Source organism: Microcaecilia unicolor, chromosome 8, assembly GCF_901765095.1.
Source record: "Microcaecilia unicolor chromosome 8, aMicUni1.1, whole genome shotgun sequence".
NCBI lineage: Eukaryota > Metazoa > Chordata > Amphibia > Gymnophiona > Siphonopidae > Microcaecilia > Microcaecilia unicolor.
The window spans coordinates 231,762,391-231,782,825 of NC_044038.1; the positions used below are offsets into that span (position 1 = coordinate 231,762,391).

General features: G+C 44.7%; 1 long non-coding RNA gene across 1 annotated transcript; it reads right to left on the reverse strand.

Annotated features, from left to right (window-relative positions):
- Nucleotides 1–10,643: 10,643 nt before the first annotated feature.
- Nucleotides 10,644–19,225, reverse strand: LOC115475520. Its single transcript, XR_003943056.1, has 3 exons — nucleotides 19,212–19,225; nucleotides 14,389–14,458; nucleotides 10,644–10,689 (listed from the first exon to the last, which is right to left on the reverse strand). It is a non-coding gene; the product is annotated as an uncharacterized LOC115475520 (long non-coding RNA).
- Nucleotides 19,226–20,435: the final 1,210 nt, after the last annotated feature.

Here is a 20,435-nt window from a genome sequence, read left to right on the forward strand (position 1 = left end):
CCACGCATGTTTGAATTCAGTTACCGTTTTCATCTCCACCACCTCCCGCGGGAGGGCATTCCAAGCGTCCACCACCCTCTCTGTGAAAAATTGGCTTCCAGGAAATTCACTATCCTTTCCTTCAGCATCGCTTCCATTACTTTTCCAATAATCGAAGTGAGGCTTACCGGCCTGTAGTTTCCAGCTTCTTCCCTTTCACCACTTTTGTGAAGAGGGACCACCTCCGCCGTTCTCCAGTCCCTCGGAACCTCTCCCGTCTCCAAGGATGTATTAAACAAATCTTTAAGAGGACCCGCCAGAACCTCTCTGAGCTCCCCACTAAATAAATAAAATAAATAAAAACACCCAAATGCTGCTTTGTGGCACTTTTGAATGTTTTTCTGTTTTGAAAATGAGCTCCTAATTAGTCAGCAAAACGCAGTGGCGTACCAAGGGGGGGGGGGCAGTGGGGGCGGTCCGCCCCGGGTGCACACCGCTGGGGGGGGTGCCGCGGCGCGCGCCTGTTGTCCTGTCTCAGTCCGAGAAAGTTCGCAATTCGCATGTGTTCACTGCTCCCTCTGAGTCTGCCCCGGAGCAGGTTACTTCCTGTTCCGGGACAGACTCAGAGGGAGCAGTGAACACATGCGAATTGCGAACTTTCTCGGAGACAGGGCAACAGGCATGCGCGCCGCGGCACCCCCCTCCCAGTGGCGTGCACCCAGGGGGGTGTCATTTCGCCAGGGGGGGAAGAGGTGTCATTTCGCCGGGGGGGGGGTCATGCTGCACCCGGGGGGGGGGGGGCGCATCGGCGATCCGCCTCGGGTGTCAGCTAGGGTCGGAACGCCAGTGGCAAAACGTAGTTGCTGTTTTCTATTACTCATCCTACAACAGACTCCTTGGGGAATACAGTAGTGACCCTGTGAGTTGCATTGATGCATTATGATATCTTTTTTTCACGTATTCTAGTGGAAAGTTTGACACTGTGTTCAGAAATTTCTGCATATTGTCTTAGGGATATGATGTCCTACTTTTTACACCCTTGATTTTGGAAGGTAAGTTTACTGAATCACACTTGAAGCTGTTTGATTTTCTGATTTCTTTGCAAATGTTATTTGGCTGCTAATTTTCTAAACTTCCATTTTTGGTGGAATAATGTCTGGTGAAAAAATACGAAATAAAAGCAGTGGAGAAACCAACACATCTACACGTTGCAATTGTAAGTCCTTTGAAAATATATTAGTGCAACCTTTATTAGGACACTCCCCTTAGCAAATGCTTTGCGCCATATGCCTTACTTTGTTGCAAAAAATTTAATTGCAACATTATCTTCTTTATTTATTTGTTGCATTTCTATCCCACATTTTCCCACCTCTTTGCAGGCTCAATGTGGCTTACACCATTTTGCTAAAGCTGATCTTAATGGTCACTTCCTGAATGATGCCATTTTGAAAACAGGGATCATCCAGTTTTTACATAATCTTGCAGTAACACCTGTCAATAATAGAAATACCTTCTAAATACTAGTACATTTGTTTTGGGGTTAGTTGGAAATATGTTGGGGGTCCCATTTTTTACAGACACCGTATATACAGGTCTGAATCATGTGACAACCTGTGGATGACTATCAGGCTTATTTTCGAAAGAGAAGGATGCCCATCTTTCGACACAAATCGCAAGATGGGCGTCCTTCTCATAGGGTCACCAAAATCGGTATAATGGAAAGCCGATTTTGGACGTCCCCAACTGCTTTCCGTCGCAGGGATGACTAAAGTTCCCGGGGGTGTGTTGGAGGCGTAGGGAACGCGGGACTTGGGCATGCCTAACACATGGTCATCCTCGACCCATAATGGAAAAAAAGGGCGTCCCTGATGAACACCTGGATGACTTTACCTGGTCCTTTTTTTCTTATGACCAAGCCACAAAAAGTTGCCCAAACTGACCAGATGACTACCAGAGGGAATTGGGGATGACCTCCCCTTACTCCCCCAGTGGTCGCTAACCCCCTCCCACCCTCAAAGAAAGTTTTTAAAATATTTTTTGCCAGCCTCAAATATCGTACCCAGCTCCATGACAGCAGTATGCAGGTCCCTGGAGCAGTTTTAGTGGGTGCAGTGCACTTCAGGCAGGCGAGCCCAGGCCCATCCCCCCCCCCACCTGTTACACTTGTGCTGGTAAATGTGAGCCCTTCCAAACCCACCATAAACCCACTGTACCCACATCAAGGTGCCCCTCTTCACCCATAAGGGCTATGGTAGTTGTGTACAGTTGTGAGTAGTGGGTTTTGGTGGGCTCAGAACACAAGGTAAGAAGGGAGTTATGTATCTGGGAGCTTTTTCTGAAGTCCACTACAGGGTGCCCAGTTGGTGTCCTGGCATGTCAGGGGGACTAGTGCACTACGAATGCTGGCTCCTCCCACGACCAAAGGGCTTGCATTTGGTCATTTCTGAGATGGGCATCCTTAGTTTCCATTATTGCCGAAAATCAGAAACGACCAAATCTAAGGACGACCATCTCTAGGGATGACCTAAATGTCAAGATTTGGACGTCCCCGACCATATTATCAAAATGAAAGATGAATGTCCATCTTGTTTCGATAATATGGGTTTCCCTGACCCTTCGCCGGGACGTCGAGCAAGGACGTCCTCAGGAAAACTTCCATTTTATTGCTTGGTTGTTCTCTATGTTGATTGAAATATTTGAACTAAAATCAATCTATATAAATGACAAGTGACTGACTCACCCGCAAATGCGCAGTAGAGCCCGAACGTTCAGACAGCAACAGTCCAGAGGCGGGGCAAGCAGGGTTGGTCTTAGGGCAAGGCGACCGCATAGGGCCTCGCGCTCAAGGGAGCCCCGTGCGGCACGCCTGAACTCTGCCCCGACCGGCCGTCCAGTTCCAGTCCCCCTCCCTCTGAATTTTAAAAGTCATCTAAGTTATGTCGTCGGGGTTATGGCGGCTGGCGGCAGCAGTGAAAAGCGTGCGAGCTGCTCGGTGCTTCAGGAGCCTTCCCTTCCCTGTCTCAGCTGTGGTCCCACCCTTCAAGAAACAGGAAATGAGGGCATGACCACAGCTGAGGCAGAGAAAGGAAGGCTCCTAAGCACAAAGCTCGCAAGCTTTTCACTGCTGCTGCCTGCCGCTGCAACCCGACAAGGTATGATGACTTTTAAAATTCGGATGGAGGGGGACTGGAGCTCAGAGGGGAGCCTCGGAGGGAGGGAGGCCTCGGAAGGAGGGGGGCCTTGGAGCTGGGAGAGATGGATGGAGGGGGGCCTTGGAGGAGGGAGGGAGGCCTTGGAGGAGGGACAGAGGGAGGGAGGGGGGCCTTGGACAAGGAGGAGGGAGGGAGGGAGGGGGGCCTTGGAGCTGGGAGGGAAGGAGGGGGCCTTGGAGCTGGGAGGGATGGATGGAGGGGGGCCTTGGAGGAGGGAGGAAGGCCTTGGAGGAGGGACGGAGGGAGGGAGGGGGGCCTTGGAGGAGGAGGAGGGAGGGAGGGAGGGAGGGGGGCCTTGGACAAGGAGGAGGGAGGGAGGGAGGGGGGCCTTGGATCTGGGAGGGAAGGAGGGAGCCTTGGAGCTGGGAGGGATGGATGGAGGGGGGCTTTGGAGGAGGGAGGGAGGCCTTGAAGGAGGGACAAAGGGAAGGAGGGAGGGGACTTTGGAGGAGGAGGAGGGAGGGAGGGAGGGGGCCTTGGAGCTGGGAGGGAAGGAGGGAGGGAGGGAGGGGGGCCTTGGAGGAGGGAGGCAGGCCTTGGAGGAGGGATGGAGGGAGGAAGGAGGGACGGTGGGAGGGGGGCCTTGGAGGAGGAGGGAAGGCGGGAGGGAGGGGGGCCTTGGAGCTGGGAGGGAGGGAATTAGACGTAAAACCAATACTCGCCCGTTTTAATGAGCTTAACGGCTAGTAAAATATAAAGTACACTGTTGATGCAGGCACAATAGAATTATTTATTGAAAGAGGATCACAAAGGCTCAGACCACCAAAACCCTGATTGCAGCTCAATGTTATAACAAGCCATCACAGATTTTATAAATTATTTTCTGAAAGTTAAGGATTGACAATCACATTAGTTAAGTTCTTTCTTCATTGACATATCAAATTAGGCAGAAAGACACAGGTAAAGGTACATGTTAAGATATGTTGCCGCATGTGAGGTCAGAATTTTTCAAGCTTGTGTTCCTTTTCTATTCCGGCAAGAAATGGCATTTCCTCACTATATGGAGATTTCAACATTGCGGCATCTGTTTACCATATGGAGATTCAAGCTCCCAGTTCAGGATTCTCTTTAGGTTGAAGGAATTCAGTAAAATCAATCTGCCAATACGGGGAGAAAAATTCACATGTTATATCTCCTAGCGCAAGGAGTTAATTTTTTTCAGTAAGTTCATTCATTCATTCATTGCTTAAGAACTAGTTTAAGCAGATTTGAATTTAATAAGCTGGAAAGATTCTCCGGAGAAATTGAAGTTTCATTATTATAAGAATACTAGTGTAAAAGGCCCGTTTCTGACATGAATGAAACGGGCGCTAGCAAGGTTTTCCTCGGAGTGTGTATGTTGAGAGAGTGTGTGTGTGAGAGTGACTGTGTGAGAGAGAGAGTGAGTGAGACTGGGTGTGAGTGAGACTGGGTGTGAGTGTGTGTGTGAGAATGAGAGTGTGTGCCAGGGCTCCCCACCCCCCTCCCTCCGACTTTCAGGGTCCCCACCCCCTCCCGCAGACTTTCAGGGTCCCCTCCCTCCCTCTGAGTTTCAGAGTTGCCCTCCCTTCAGAGTTTCAGTGTCTCCCTGTCTCGGAGTTTCTGAGTTACAGAGTTTCAGTATCCCATCCTCTCTCCCTCCCTCCCTCCCTCCCTCCGAGTTTAAGGGTCCCCTCCCTTCCTCCGAGTTTCAGGATCCCTTCCCTCCCTCCGAGTTTCAGGGTCCCTTCCCTCCCACCCTACCACAGTGCTTCTCCCGTCCACCAGCTAAGTCCTGGCCTGACCCACAGCCAATAGGAGCTCCCTCATACTGTGTCACTCACAGACATCGATAGGCAACGGCGGGGCTGATGCAGCCACGGGCACTCAGCATGTTAAAGTTTGGCTCCCAGTTTTGTTTCGCGGGTATGCTGTTTGTTTAGTTCTTCGTTCGCGAGACACAGAGAGGGTAGGCGGTGTGCAGGCGCGCTGAAAACTGTTTTCGTTGGTTGGTTGCCTTGCCTCTCACTGTTCTACCCTCGACGTCATCACGTTTTGACATGATGGCGGGACAGAGAGAGATGGTGACAGACTGACGAACCTAACGAACCTTAGGAACCCTTCACTTCAGTAAAGCCACGGAGTCAGCTTCAGAACGTTGGCAGTGGAAATTATTATAGTAGATGATCTGTCAGTTTACATGCATTTTCTCACTGAAAATCAATTAGCAGGCTTACCATGGGGCCCTTTTACTAAGTCGCATAAGTGTCTACGTGCCCCCAACGCACGCCAAAATAGTTACCGCCTGATTACCGCGTGGCTCATGCAGTAATTTTATTTTTTGGCACACGTCCGATACGCGCCAAGTGGCATTTCGCGCACATAGGTCGTTACCGCTCGGTTACCGCATGAGTCTTTACTACTAGGTCAATTGCTGGCGGTAAGGTCTCAGACCAAAAACGGATGCACGGCAATTTTCATGACGTACATGCAGGACGTCAGACTCACAAAAACAGAAGCCTGCGTGGCCACATTGAGTGGCCTAGTGGTTAAAGTGGTGGACTTTGATTCCCACTGCAGGCACAGGCAGCTCCTTGTGACTCTGGGCAAGTCACTTAACCCTCCATAGACCCAGGTACAAATAAGTACCTGTATATAATATGTAAGCCGCATTGAGCCTGCCATGAGTGGGAAAGCGTGGGGTACAAATGTAATAAAAAAAATACACCCAAAACTGTGTTTCTTTCCCCCCTTGTGTCATGAAAAATATTTCCACAGGAGTGTGTATTATTCACAATGAATTTGCATTACTGTGAAACAAAGTGCACTCTTTCCTAATTGTGAATGCATGCATGCATTTTTTGCATATATGTGCATTACTGGTATAAAGACCAAAGGCATGCATTTTGATGCTATGTAAGGGTTCCTGTTTTTTTCTGGACACCATGTATAATGGAACCTGGACTCCTGGGTTCTGTTATAAAATAAGCTCTTAGCACATGGTCTTGGGGGAACTAAACAGAGATATCCAATCATAATATTGCCTCCTTATTGTTGGGCTGCTCTATTCCTGCAAAAACATGCCCAGGCCATACCCTCTTGCCATATGGAGTGGAGGAGTGGCCTAGTGGTTAGAGTGGTGGACTTTGGTCCAGGGGGAACCGGGTTCAATTCGCACAGGCAGCTCCTTGTGACCCTAAACAAGTCACTTAACCCTCCATTGCCCCAGGTACAAATAAGTACCTGTATATAATATGTAAGCCACATTGAACCTGCTATGAGTGGGCAAGCACAGGGTACAAATGTAATAAAAATAAAATAAACATGCATTTAGATGTATATATTTTGGCTTTATACAATTAAAATTTAGACGTGTATAATATGCACATCTAAATGTCGACTTATGCACATCTGAAACATGAGTAGTACTTTTAATATATAATCTTTTTATTCTGCACAATAATAATCAGCAAAGTAAGGAGGGGGGGGGGGGGATTTCAAGTGCTGGGAAACCTCATTCATGTCAGATCATAAAACAAAGGACAATACTTACTTTTGCTCCAAAACAATTTACAATCCACGATGATACCGTTTCTGTAGGGTTATCTCCCAGAACTTCAAGCGGCACATTGACTGAAAGAAGAAGAAATCCATGAGTCTCCTGGGATTGATTACATCCAGTGGCGTTCCTAGGGGGGCTGACACCCAGGGCAGATCGCCGATGCGCCCCGCCCCCCCTGGGTGCAGCGCCCCCTCAGGTGCAGTGCACCCCCCTATGGCGAAAGGACACCCCCCCCCCCGGCGTAAGAACCCCCCGGGTGCACGCCGCTGGGGGGCAGGGGAGCCGCACGCCTGTCCACTTCGTTCGTTTCCATGCTCCCTCTGCCCCGGAACAGGAAGTAACCTGTTCCGGGGCAGAGGGCGCACGGTACGAACGTAGCGGACAGGCACCACCACCCCCTTGGTATGCCACTGATTGCATCCCAAATCTATTGCAAAAAATAATAATAGTTTAAAAAAAAAAGCTGTCTCTGTTTATTGCCCTTTCTATACTGCCTTCTGAGTTGGGACAAAGCAGCTTTTCCAAGACAATTAGGGTTGCCAACTAGATCCACATGCACTCCACAGGGTCGATCCAGTCCTGGGCTCACACCAATGCATGCAGGGACTTGTAGCCTTCCATTTTCTTAGGGAATCCAATGGGGAAACCAGAACCACAAGTCCCTCTACGCAACGGGGTAAGGTCAGGACTGGATCAACCCTGCCAGGCGAATCTGGATCTAATTGGCAACCCTAAAACACATTAGAAGGAAAGTACAAGAGGAAAGGAGTATCCACTAAAAATAGGATGGATCAGAGAAGATTAGAAATCCAAGTTAATCAGAGCCGGTGGAGGAGTAGCCGAATGGTTATTGCAGTCCCTTAAAAACCAGGGGATCTGGGTTCAAGTTCTACTGCAGCTCCTTGTGATTCTAGGCAAATTTTTTAACCCTCCATTGCTCCGTGCAATAATCATCATCATCAGATTGTCAGCCCACTAGGGACAGAATTTTAAAATCTACCTGTATATAATATATGCATACTGGTTTAATGGTGTCACAGAAAAGCAGTATATAAAGAAAGGTGCTGGGCAGACTGAGAATGGCATGAACAAATCAAACTCGGATATAAAGTATCACATACCATGTAAAATGAGTTTATCTTGTTGGGCAGACTGGATGGACCGTACAGGTCTTTATCTGCTGTCATTTACTATGTTACTATATCCAATCCCTTCCTGTTTTATATCATTTCTGGGAATGTTCATTTTATTCTTTTTCGTTTGGCCATGTTTTCTTCACAGGAGCAAAGTCATTACGTGCAGTTGCCTCTTTTGAAACAGTGAACACTGGTCTAGATTCTATACAAGACACCAAGAAAAATCAGCACCGAAAAAAACCACGTTTGCTGCTATTCTATAAACCTCGCCTAAAGTTAGGCGCAGTTTATAGAAATACACATGGCGGCCATCTTGCAACTAAAATTTAGGTACAGCCATTTACGCCAACTAAAGCCTGGTGTAAATTCCCACGTCTTACGGGCACGGATCAGGCATATTCTGTAACAGCGTGTGTAATTTTCAGGAACTCCCATGGCCACTGCCCCTTTTGTGATGCGTGCATTAGAATTTACGCGCTTAGAAAGTTGTGCACATAAATTCTAATTAGTGCCAATAATTGCTTACAAGTGGACAATTATCGGTGCTGATTAGCTTGATGCACAATTAAGTTGTGCGTACAAAGTGGCTATGCACGCTGATTTGCGCATGCAACTTTAGTTGCTATTTAAAGAATCTGTGGGGATGGGGCTTTGCACACATGCGCATAGTACACGCTCTCTTGAAAGCGTGTACACTGTTTCTGGCAAATGCTAAAACACAAATGGGAGGGTGGTAATATTGTTTTAAATTATAAAGAACAATCCTGGATTTTTTCTTTAAATTCAGTACAACCTAAAGGTTTAAATCGTGAAATCGAATGGATGTCAGTAATTTAATGGAGGAGGAGGAGTTTGGTGGATGAGCTCTGGGATTGGTGCTAGTAAAGGACTGACGTAATGAACTGAAAATCCTCTATTTAAACAGAAAATAAAAACGCCGCGGCCATTTTGAAACATGGATGAGAAAGCAGGAAATTGTTTCCGGGCTTGCTTGAGGTATTAACACTGTAAGAGTTACTGTTGAAGATTGAAAAATACTAGCTACTAATGTATGTTTTTATTTTTAGGAGACACTACAAATCAACAAATAGGGTATGGAAAATTTAGCTTGCAATAAATAATAACACTAAACTACATTTTCCTCTCAACAGAATGATATAGAAAATCAGTATATTATTGGAGTATAATCTGACAACTGTAGTTTTTGTGATATCATGGATGAAACCACTATTTTTGTTAATCCAGTTGACCATAAGATCTATAAGTTGACGTCGTTGTCAACATGTTTGTTAATCCAGTTGACCATAAGATCTATAAGTTAACGTCGTTGTCAACATGTACGTCTGAGAACGTAATATATACTTTAAGATGTCCGTGTAATAAGATTTACGTAGGACAGACATCTCGGATGTTAACTTCACGGTTAATCGAGCACAGAAGTGCGATACACATTGAAAAGATTGGTTCGCCACTGGTCATGCATTGCAAAGAAAAGCTTCATGAGTTTAAAGATCTAAAATGTGTTATTTTGCAAATTGTATGGAAGTCTCCGAGAGGAGGAGATCTCCGACGTTTGTTGCTACAACTTGAGCAGAAGTGGATCTATTGATTGCATTCTTTGGAACCCGCAGGGCTCAACTCAAGAGTTGAATGGTGCCATTTCTTTTAAATTGCTGCGAGCGGTAATACGCATTTAAAGCTCTAAGTAATGCTTTACTTTGATTGGCCAATCGACTGCATGGCGTCTGACGTCATGCATTATAAATCGGAGCCATTTTGAAGGAATCACATTGCAGAGTGCAGGAGACTATCGCTAAAGCAGTTTTCATGTGAGTGGGCCAGTTTGTTAAAATCAGTATAATATTGTTTAACAATCGTAGTGATGAATAATTTGAATTTCTTTTTCATTGACAGGAGACTAGCGCTACCTAAGCCCTGAAGCAGTTTTTGTTTACGAAACGCTGGCCACGTTGGCTTGGAGCGTCTGAAGAAGTGTGTCTGACGTCTTCTAGCGTCAAAGATAAGTGCTTATTTTGCACTAAGTTCCAATACATTCTGAAGCAACAATTCTATGGAAATATTAAATTTGTCACTACAGCCATCTTCTTAAATCTGTCAGTGAGCAATGTTTAATATGCTTTCTTAGAGGTTTTCTTTAGAGCCAATGATGAACGGAGGATCAGACTAAGATCCGTTTTAGCTCCAATAGGCTGATATATTGTCTAGGAGCTCTGTGAGGTTCTTTTTTCCTCCAGATTATACTCCAATAATATACTGATTTTCTATATCATTCTGTTGAGAGGAAAATGTAGTGTAGTGTTATTATTTATTTTTAGGAGATACACCTTGATACAGCACTAGTTGCGAAACGTGAATTCATGTCGGTTTGAGATCTCCGAGATGAGTGATCAGTTTTATTAAAGTTTTTGAAATGAGAAGAAGGAGTCCATAGCGACGTTACAGATTGAAGCTAAGTGCTTGTATTCAATATATAAAAAGATAAAAATATGAAAAAAAGTTTATTTAAAAGAATTAAATTATATGGATCAAATGAAGAATATCTGCCCACCATAAAAGTGCCTGGCTCACGTTATTAGCCTGTGTGGTGGTGACAGAGGAATCTGAAGGATCCTATATAATACAATGGATACCCTTGAACGTTAAAGAAGTTGTTAAAATATGCTGAGAGCTGGGTAATGTATTGTGAAAACACAAACGATGACATTTTCCTTATTGTTGCAAACGAATGCTCTTACCTAACAAATAATGTCAAACACTTACCAAGTGCACTGTTTAAAGCTTTGTTCAGGGGGCGAACCATTTTTTCAGCTGCTAAAGAAATCTGTAAGATAATGCAGAAAACAGAGCACTAGTGAAAGATGAAAATACGACATGAAGAGACAACACAAATTTGCCTGACACGTCTAGATTTTAAGCTATACGTGCAAAGCCTATTCACTTATAATATTAATGCATTATATATTGGAAACATGAAGACAGGTTCCATAAGGACATTTCTACAATGGAGAACAGATATCAAGGCCGCTGGAATCCCAACATGATGGGGGACCTACTGCTGGTTTTTGCAATGGGAAAATATGACCAGTCACGAACGCAAAAGTAGGTGCCTGAAGCACTTTTAACAGTACTGGGCCTTGCTGAAGACTTTTAAACTGGAATACGAGACTTTTTTGAAATTTTGTTATTCCATTACATTTTCATATACTGTTTAAAACGAAAACTTTGATATAGATCAGGTCATTGTTGAAGTAAAACTCGTTCTGTAAAAAATTATTCAATGCTTTCCAAGTGCTTAATTCGTTTGGGCAAACGTATGCATAACAAAATTTCCTGACGTGTTACAACAATTCTGACTTTGGATTTGGAATACGCACACTGAATTTAGTATAGGACAAATGGTTTTTGCTCAGTAGCACACGAAAAAAATTTTTTTGCTGTGCTGTGACACGTGAACGACCATTTCATTGAGATCCCTCTGTTTTACAAATGTCTGCTGAATAAAGAACCTTTCATAGAATATGTGGACGGACATGAAGGACTGCATGCATATTTGCTGACGTATATATTTAAATATGTAGATGGACAAAAAGAAGGGAGCATCAGCTCAGCATTTTCCTTGTAGAACTGCTGGAAGTAGTGATTTTTTTCAGCGTCTACATTTAAGCGCTGGCATTTCTACATGTAGCTGGGTTATTTTATAAAGCTATTAGGGGTCCTTTTACTCAGGTGCGCTGAAAAATGGCTTGCGGTAGTGTAGGCGCGGGTTTTAGGCACACACCAATCCATTTTTCAGCACGCCTGTGAAAAAGGCCTCTTTTTGGAGAACATGGATGTGCGGAGAAATCAAAATGGCCACGCGTCCATTTTGGGTCTGCAACCTTACCACCAGCCATTGACCTAGCGGTAAAGAATCCGGGTGGTAGTGACCCTACGCGCATCAAATGCCACTTGGCATGTGTCTGTTACAGGTACGTGCGTCAAAAAATAAATAAATATTTTTCAGACGCGCGTATCGGACATGCACCAAAATTGAAATTACCACAACAGCCACGTAGTAGTCGGGCGGTAACTCCATGTTGGTGCGAGTTGGGGCGCACATAGACGCTTACGCGGCTTAATAAAAGGGCCCCGTAAAATGGTGGTGATGGGGGCAGGGCTTAAAGAGAATACCTCCTACGGGGCTCTTTTACTAAGGCGCGCTAGCGTTTTTAGCGCATGCTAAAAATAGGTGTACGCTAAACGCTAGGAATGCCAATGTATTCCTACGGGTGTCTCTAGCATTTAGCGCGTGTCTATTTTTAGCGTATATTAAAAATGCTAGTGTGCTTTAGTAAAAGACCCTCTTAATTGCTTCCATGTATCTGTGGTCAAAATGAGGATTTAATAAAAATATATACATGAATGCCTCTAAATGCATGTAAACTTATTTTGTCCACCCAAACCAGGCCCATAGTATGTCCCTTTGAAATGTCTCCTTCCCTGGGATCTTGACATGTAAATAATAGTTTTCTAAAATTGCTGTTTGAATGTGTAGTTGTCTATCTAGCTTATTTTCAAAAGAGATCGCCGGCCATCTTCTGACACAAATCAGGAGATGGCCAGCCATCTCATGAACCCGGCCAAATTGGTATAATGGAAAGCCAATTGTGGCCAGCTTCAACTGAGTTCCGTCGCGGGGCCGGCGAAAGTGCAAGGGAGCGTGTTGGCAGGGTAGCGAAGGCGGGACGGGGGCGTGGTTAGCAGATGGCCGGCTTCATCTGATAATAGAAAAAAGATGGCCAGCCCTGACGAGCATTTGGCCGGTTTGACTTGGTCCATTTATTTTTAGGACCAAGTCTGAAAAAGGTGCCACAAATGACCACCGGAGGGAATCGGGGATCACCTCCCCTTACTCCCCCAGTGGTCATCCACCCCCTCCCACAAAAAAAAACATTTTTTGCCAGCCTGTATGCCAGCCTCAAATGTCATACCCAGCTCCATGACAGCAGTATGCAGGTCCCTGGAGCAGTTTTTAGTGGGTGCAGTGCACTTCAGGCAGGTGGACCCAGGCCCATCCCTCCCTACCTGTTACACTTGTGGTGGTAAATTGGAGCCCTCCAATCCCCCCCAAAACCCACTGTATCCATATGTAGGTGCTCCCCTTCAACCATAAGGGCTATGGTAGTGGTATAGATTTGTGGGGAGTGGGTTTTGGGGGGCTCAGCACACAAGGTAAGGGAGCTATGTACCTGGGAGCAATTTTTGAAGTCCACTGCAGTGCCCCCTAGGGTGCCCGGTTGGTGTCCTGACATATGAGGGGGACCAGTGCACTACAAATGCTGGCCCCTCCCACGACTAAATGTCTTGGATTTGGCCGGGTCTGAGATGGCCGGCTTCGGTTTCCATTATGGCTGAAAACCGAAGCCAGCCATCTCAAACCCGGCGATCTCAATGACATTTGGCCGGCCCCAACTGTATTATCGAAACAAAAGATGGCTGGCCTTCTTTTTCGATAATACGGTTGGGGACGGCCCTTTACGGAGCCGGTCCCGGAGATGGCCGGCGCCGTTTGGTTATGCCCCACACAAAGTGCTGCTGTTTCCACAGGGAAGTGCTTCTAAAATGACCTCCAGCCAATACTATTCTCTCTAAACTGAGCGGGAGTCCTCCACCTGCATTGCTGCCAGTAGGAGGCGGTGCTTCAATTTTGTGTTTTCAATCGCTAGGGAGAGGCAAGTTCCCTGAAGTCCTGCAGAGCCTGCCAGTCTCTCACTATTGAAAATGTGATAGGGAAACAGCACCCCCCACTGGCAGGACTGTAGGTGGAGAACTGCCATTCAGTTTAGAGGGAACAGTCCTCAGAAGTCCCACGGGATTCCCAGTGGGTTAGTAGCCCATTTGTGGTGTCCATCTATTCTAGGTTATTTTTTTCTGGTGCAATAATCAAAGTGAAACTGCCCACATAGTTTTGCGTTGGTTATTAGTTCAAACGCTCAGATAAAAACTACCTGCACAGTTTGACCCAAAACAGGCAGTTTTCATTATTATCACCTCAGTATTCAAACAATTATTATTAATAAAATCTTTCCCTTCTCCTTCTTGGGGGTTAACATAATTAACTTGATGTTTCTGCCTCGACTCACCCTATGCTTGGAACAACCTTCCTGAGCCCTTACGCCAAGCCCCCTCCCTGCCCGTCTTCAAGTCTTTGCTTAAAGCCCACCTCTTCAATGCTGCGTTACCATTCAGTGAATCCAGACTGCCCCTATTTGACTGCCCCTATCGGACCGACCGTTCACTTGTCTATTAGATTGTAAGCTCTTTGAGCAGGGACTATATCTCTTTGTTAAATTGTACAGCACTGTGTAACCCTAGTAGCGCTCTAGAAATGTTAAGTAGTAGTAGTAGTTTCTGAGCGTTTCTGATATAGATTCTTTGTTTCACAGGCTGCAATTCATAGATGATGAACCAGAGAACTCTAAAGACAGCAAACATTGGAGAATAGCAATTAGCAATAGAATTATATTGTTTATATAGTTACCAAAGGAGCCGTGGCTTTACCATGGAGCAGTTTGTCCTTCACGATATTTTTTATTTTGTCGAGATCAACACTAGGAGATTTAAAGTGACTTAGGTTAGCATCTGTACAATTAGATTTCTTTTTTTAACACAGTAATCGACAGCGATCAATTAGAAAAGCAAAACAAAACTATGGAATTCTTTTACTAAGGTGCAGTGAAAAATGGCCTGCGGTAGTGTGGGTGCGGGTTTTGGGCGTGCGCAGAATCATTTTTCAGCGCACCTGTGAAAAAGGTCTCTTTTTTTTCCCCAAAAAAATGGATGTGCGGCAACATCAAAATTGCCGCGCGTCCATTTTGGGTCTCAGACGTTACCTCCAGTCATAGACCTAGCGGTAAAGAATTTGGGCGGTAAGGAAACCCTCACAGTTAAGCTGTGGGGGTAATAACATTGACTGAGGCTGAAAGTCAGTAAGGTATAGAATGGGAAGGGAGTGGGTTAAGGAAGGGGGGAGGAGAAAGGGTTGAGGGCACGGGCAGGATAGATTTAGGATTGGTTAAAAGGAAAGGATGGGGATTGGTTGGAATGGGAAAAGGATGGGGATAGGTGCAGGGACTGCCCTTCTTTGTTTAACTGTACAGTGCTGCGTAACCCTAGTAGCGATCTAGAAATGTTAAGTAGTAGTAGAAGGTGTTTGGCGCCTACAAAAGTATTAGGTAGGTGGGTAGGAGAGGGTGAGGGTGGATAGGGGTGAGTTTTGATGATCCTTCCCAGCCCGCCCGATAGGGTGGGTGAGTTGGGTGCTGCGGGGAAGATTGGGGGTAGTTAGAAGGGGGGAGGGGAGGGGTGGAGATTAGTTTTGGCGATTGGTAGCAGCTTTTAAGGGGGTGCCTGTATGAGGGGTTAAAGAGGCACCAGAGGCGGTTAAATGAATATAGTGAAAATATATGGAATGGAAAGAACTCGGGGGCAGAACTTCCACGAGTAAGATGTGGCTTGACTGCACCGTAAGTCTCATGGGTAGAAGGGGATAATGTGGGGAAAGTGAGAGCCAGTTTCGTTACCGAATGACTTAGCACTATTAAACCGCTCTGGAAAGTACATGGTGATAAAAGGTTTATAGGTTACTAAGATGTTGTTAAGTGGCGTTGAGTTATTTATTGATGTTTGGTGAATAAAGCTGTAGCCAAATTTTATTCCAAAGAAAGTGTTATTGTGTTATTTAATTATATAAGGAGTTGGGTGATAATAGACTGGCTGATGTGTGAATGTCAATGTTATCACCTACGCACGTCAGGTGCCACTTGGCACGTGTCCGCCATGTTCACCAGAAAATAAAAAATATTTTTCAGACGCGCGTATCAGACACGCTGCAAAAATGAAATTACCACAAGAACCACGCGGTAGTCAGGCAGTAAGTCCATTTTGGCGCTTGTTTGGCGCGCATAGGTGCCTACGTGGCTTAGGAAAAGGGGCCCTATGAGTGCTAGGCAGACTGAGTATATGGTTAGCATGACAGTATCTGCAGTAGGATTGGAATTGCAAAAGGTCCTTCCTCTACAGCTGATATGTACTCTGAGCTCAAGATAAAAAAGTTAGACAGAATAGGATTGTGGACATCAGGGAGCTTGAGGACTAGAACTGGGGTGGAAGGGGTATTTGAGGGCGTGGAGTAGGGGACTGGAGGACTGGGGGAACAAAAGGAGGGGCATGCAGGTAAGAGATAGGATTCAGGAATGATTTTGGGATTGGAGTGAGGGGATCAGAGAAGATTGGGGGATCAGATCGTGGAGCTGGGAGGGGGGATGGAATGGAGGAGTAGCCCAATGGTTAGTTCTTTAATCCTGGCAACGTGGGTTCAATTTCCACTACATTGACTATCCAGACTCAACACTGACCATGGGAGTTAGCTGGGACAGAATTTTAAAAACTACCTGTATGTAATATATGCAAACTGCTTTAATGGCACCACAGAAAGGCAATAGCTAATCCCTTCTTGTTTTGTATCATTTCTGGGAATGTTCATTTTTGTTTCGCCATGTTTTCTTCATAGGAGCAAAGTCATTTAGTGCAATGTGTCTTGTGTCCTTGAGCAAGTCACTTAACCCTCCATTGCCCCAGGTACAAATACTTAGATCGTCAGTCCTCTAGGGACAGAAAAATATCTGCATATAATGTGTACAGCACTGCATATGTCTAGTAGCACTATAGAAATGATTAGTAGTAGTAGGGATCAAACCCAGGAGGCATTTCAGGGAGTGGAATGGGAATTGGGGGGAATAGAGGGAGGGGCATAGGGAGTTTAGATTTAGGGATGGCTTGGGAATTGGAGTGAGGGAATCAAGGAGACTTGGGGATCAGAGTAAAGGTGAGACAGACAGTAAGGTCAGGCCACGATCCAGAAGTTATATAGGTGCCAGCCTATATACAGTGCCGACACCTGCATAGCTAAGCAAAAAGGTAGGGCAGTCTTGTGTGCCCCTATTTGGCCACTTAGCTATGTCTGGATTGCTCCTGAGCATTCAGAGCTGATATTCAATGGCACTATCCAGGTATATGTTGCTGATTACCAGTGACGGGACACCGCAAAAGCGGAAGACCGTGTGTCACTACGTAGAAGGATACCAGCCGAAAGAATAGCAAAGGTAGCAGGACTCTTCCACAAAATACCAGCGGGACAAGAGATGTAATGAACAAAATCTTAAGTCTTCAAAACTCGACACAGTACCATGTTTCAGCATAAAGCCTACATCAGGGGTCTGTACATAGAGTCACTGATGAGAATTGAGTGTCAGGATAATAGCCTTCAAAAAGGAAGCATCTTATTCCTGCATGTTGCATTGTATGTCCTATTGGATCGCATCTTTTTAAAGACTGTTATCCTGACACTCAATTCTCATCCGTGACTCTATGTACTGACCCCTGATGTAGGCTTTATGCCGAAACACAGTACTGTGTCGGGTTTTGAAGAAATAAAGATTTTGCTCATTACATCTCTCATCCCGCTGGTATTTTGTGGAAGAGTCTTGCGACTTTCACTACTCTCTCGACTGATTAGCAGTGGCCGGCCCATTCAGCATGGTCTAAATGAACAAGAGTCTCTCCTTCCCAGTGAAATGACGCTGAATATTTGTCCCTGGATGAATGTGGTATGGTGATAGAGGAAAACTGGATCTCCATTGTATTCACTGGGCAAAGATCAAAGGCAATATATCTCACAAAGTGGAAGTGGAATCACAAACTCAAAACCCTAGTAGCATCTAACAAATGACCCACTAAATTCATAGATGAATGTATGTGAAAATATTACATGTCTTTTTGTAAAGAAGGAAAAGCCTCAAGGAGTTCTTGACCAAAACGTTCTACTGGGCTACTGGCGATCAAAATGACCTAACTAATAAGTACGTAAGTATTGCCATACTGGGAAAGACCAAAGGTCCATCAAGCCCAGCATCCTGTTTCCAACAGTGGCCAATCCAGGTCACAAATACCTGGCAAGATCCCAAAAATGTACAAAATATTTTGTACTGCTTATCCCAGAAATAGTGGATTTTCCCCAAATCCATTTAATAACGGTCTATGGACTTTTCCTTTAGGAAGCCGTCCAAACCTTTTTAAAACTCCGCTAAGCTAACCGTCCCTACCACATTCTCTAGCAATGAATTCCAGAGTTTAATTACACGTTGAGTGAAGAAAAATTGTTTCTGATTTGTTTTAAATTTACTACTTTCTAGCTTCATCGCATGCCCCCTAGTCCTAGTATTTTTGGAAAGCGTGAACAGACGCATCACATCTACCTGTTCAACTTCACTCATTATTTTATAGCACTAATGGTCAATATAACCTGTTCCTCATCATTGGCTCAAAAACCTTCTTATTCAAGACAATCAAAAACCAGTCCAAAACTACTGTGTTTGGTGCATTCAAAACAAATAAGCTGTTCAATCGATCTAATCAAGAGTCAAGCTTGTACTTAACTTGTGTCTTGAATAAGAAGGTTTTTGAGCCAATGATGAGGAACAGATCATACTGACCATTAGTTAAGTCATTTTGATTGCCAGTAGCCCAGTAGACCTTTTTGGTCAGAAGCTCCTTGAGACTTTTCCTTCTTTAGAATAAGACATGTAATGTTTTCACATACACTCATTTATAAATGTAGTGGGTCAAAGATCAAAGAAAACCAGATTGTGGATGACACAAAGGCGGGGGGTGGCAAAGTGAGTGAGGAGGAATGAAATGAGACAGGTGAACAGAAACTGATTTTAAACTAAGAATCAGTAACAGAGAAAACCTCTACATTTTCGTTCCATAGAGAAAGATTGAGGGAAGATTATCAGGGAGAAAAGTTAATGGTGTAGAGAGCAATGCATTGAGACGGAGACAGATGATGTTACAAAGGAAGGAATGAAAGATGCCATTGAAGAGAACCATATGACTCATTCAAGAGTGAAACACCCTTCAGAGGATAAAACACTCAAACTTGAGCTAAACTGATCGGGAAAGTTATTGTTGCTCACGTTCCCCTATTTTTTGGCTCAGGAGAAACGTGATTGATCATGTGATTCTGGGATGTCACATCACAAAGCCACATTCAGGTGTGGTTAAAATAACAACAAGGTAACAGAGACATTTCTTTCATGTCATTCAATTTCAGTAGTTAGCAAATGGACTGGAAATAATGAACTGCAGTCCATGTGGTGTTGTACCAGGGAATGAGTGCCCTAGAAGGGCCATATATGTTTCTAGAATGAAACGACTCAATCAGGAAGTACAGGTAACTCAGTAAAGTCTACCAATAAGGTCTGTTTATGCGTTATTGTGATGTATGCAATTCTGAATACACACCCAGACTTGTCAGCAGTCACTGTAACATTTGCATCAACGATTTTGGATTCTGATGGGACCATCTTAATGCTGCCATCCTTATCATCCTGTTGCAGTGTCAGCATGACATTGTTAACCATTTCAAATGTGAACCAAATATTTACAGGTTGGATGTCTTTAGTGACCCACCTAAAATTGCAAATATACAACATGAGGTTTACATCTCCACTGCCCTCTGCTAACTGATGAAGCTCACCACAGAGACTGCAATATTCTACATACTAGTAAATGTGTCAAATAAAATTACCTCTTATATTTTGTTACATCGATAACCTTCTGGTTCTATTACAGTTTAATAACAATGGCTACAATGTTTACAAGGGATTCATTTTGGTTCTAGAATTCTTGCATCCTAATGTAGTGTTCTTCAGTGCAAGCCCAGGGGCCAATGGCAGCCTCCAGCGACCTCTGGGATGGCCCCCATTGTCTTTCTGTTTTTTATTCTTTTCCCCTACTATTCTGCTTCTCTACCCAGGCTCGGGGAAGAACCACACACTTGAAGGACAAGACATTTCTCAACAGACAAAAAAGAACACATTTGGAAGTGCTCACAACCTTGTTGTTACCCCCCAATGAAGTTTGAAATATAGAAAAAAATGTAGGCTGATCAAGACCATATGACCTATCCAGTCTGTCCATCCATGCTATCTACTCTCCCTATCACTTTCTTCGAGATCTTATATACTTGTCCCAAGCTCTCTTGAATTCAGATACTGTTTTCATCTCCACTGCTTCCACTGGGAGGTCATTCCATGAATTCACTGCCTGCCTTTTCCATCAAGAAGTATTTCCTCACATTACTTCTGAGTCTATCCCTTTCACCTTCATCCTATGCCTCCTCATTCCAGGGCTTCCTTTCAATTTAAAGAGACTCACCGCCTGTGTATTTATGCTGCATATGTATTTAAAAGTCTCTATCATATCTCCCCTCTCCTATCTTTCTGCAAAGAAGCAAACCTTACCAGACAGCCCTTCAGTAATATCACTTAAAAAAATGTTAAAAAGAACCAGACGAAGAACCAAACCTTAGGGCACATCACTGGTAACATCTCTTTCCTCAGAGTGAACTCCATTTACTACTACCCTATGTTGCCTTCCACTCATCCAGTTCCTAAACCAGACAGTCACTTTAGGCCCCATACCGAGGGCACTCAGTTGATTTATTAGTCGTCTAAGCAGAACCAA